The sequence below is a fragment of the Suricata suricatta genome, unplaced genomic scaffold (assembly GCF_006229205.1).
Source record: "Suricata suricatta isolate VVHF042 unplaced genomic scaffold, meerkat_22Aug2017_6uvM2_HiC HiC_scaffold_4365, whole genome shotgun sequence".
NCBI classification, from domain to species: domain Eukaryota; kingdom Metazoa; phylum Chordata; class Mammalia; order Carnivora; family Herpestidae; genus Suricata; species Suricata suricatta.
In genome coordinates this window covers 1-1413 of record NW_021891157.1, presented here as the reverse complement: position 1 = coordinate 1413, position 1413 = coordinate 1, and the positions used below count along the sequence as shown (strand labels likewise).

Sequence of the window (1413 nt, the reverse complement as noted above, 5' to 3'; positions counted from 1 at the left end):
CCTCGTGCAAGGAGTAAAAGCTCTGAGAAGGGTGCCCGGGAGTGGGGCAAATGTCACAGCAGACACACACACATACATACGGGTGTCCCCACACCAGAGCAGTGAGGGGGCTCCTAGCTGAGCCCTCCAGTGATCCTCTCACTTCCCATCGGTATCCCCGCGTGGCACTGGGGCCCACATCCATACAGCGACCACTCACGTTCACCTGCTCCAGGGTGCATACCTGTCCTGGGACTGAGGACCCGTCCCTGTCCCTGATTGGCCACTAAGGCTCTGCGCCTCAGTTTCCCCTCTGCATGAGCTAGGAAGATGCTATCTACCCTCCCTGTCCCTCCAGAGCTGGAAGAAGGCTCCCGTGAGGCGGTGGGGTGGCCCAGCTGGGGGGCAGAGGGCTGCTTCAGCGTTTGCTGCTGTGTGTCATCCTCGTGAAAGTCCCCTTCCTGTTCCCTGTCGGGACAGAGATGGGAAGGAGCCCCTGGAAATGCAGGCCTGGCGAGGGAGGAGGCCTGGGGAGGGCAGACGCCGAGTCCGGGCTTGCGCACAGACAGCAGCCTTACTCGTTGCTGGGGGAGAGGGGAAGGAGCCTGCAGGCCAGAGCGCTGCGGGAGGGCAGGGGTGCGCTGAGGCCCACCTCATCCGAATCTGACGCCTTGTCATTCAAGCCACAGGCAGCGGGGCAGGGGCCAGGCTCCAGGGGCGTCCAGCCCTCATTGGTGCAGCAACGGCTCGCGTTGTGGCCTGGTTGGAGGGGCGAGGGGGCGAGGGGAGAGGTTGAGGCTGGGAGCAGGGGAAGTCCATGGAGTAGGCATGAGGCTGGGCTGTTTCTGAGCTCAGCCTTATCTTCGGCACCCCCGGTTGTCTCAGGCTCCTGCTGCCCTGACCTAGACCCCCAGGGCGTCACAGGGGCATGGAAAAGCTCTTCCGGGGCTGCGAGGGGACCCTTCACCATGAGTGACAGGTCAGAGCAGACATTCCTGGGCTCAGCCTTGCCCCTCGTCAGGCCTGAAACTGACCCTGGGTGCAAAATTTAATAAAGCAATCTTTGTCACAGCCTGGATTCTTGGTATAGAGTGACCCGTGACCCTTGTCAGGAGCTAAATGTTCACCTTGTCAGGGGGCCAAAGGAGCTGGTGCAGCAGATGGTTCCTATGTCCTGGGGGTGCAGGCGGCAGGCCTGTGGCCGGGCCGAGGGCCTCCTCCGCCGTCAGCCTGCCTGGGCCGATGGGCCTGACTTCCTCCCACACCTGGTGTGGCTCAGATGTGCTGCAGGAGAGGGACCAAAGGTGAGGCCGCAAGTGGGGTTGGAGGGCACCTGAGAACGGTGCGGGTCTCGAATGCTCATAAATGGGGAAGCAAGGAGTCCTGGCAGGGGCCTGCCCGGACAAAGGCAAGTGTCAGAGAACCGGGCACCAC

General features: G+C 62.6%; 1 long non-coding RNA gene across 1 annotated transcript; it reads right to left on the bottom strand.

The window, feature by feature from the left end:
- Positions 1–12: 12 nt before the first annotated feature.
- Positions 13–1383, bottom strand: LOC115285130. The gene is made up of 3 exons (XR_003905426.1): positions 1107–1383; positions 632–738; positions 13–447 (listed from the first exon to the last, which is right to left on the bottom strand). It is a non-coding gene; the product is annotated as an uncharacterized LOC115285130 (long non-coding RNA).
- Positions 1384–1413: the final 30 nt, after the last annotated feature.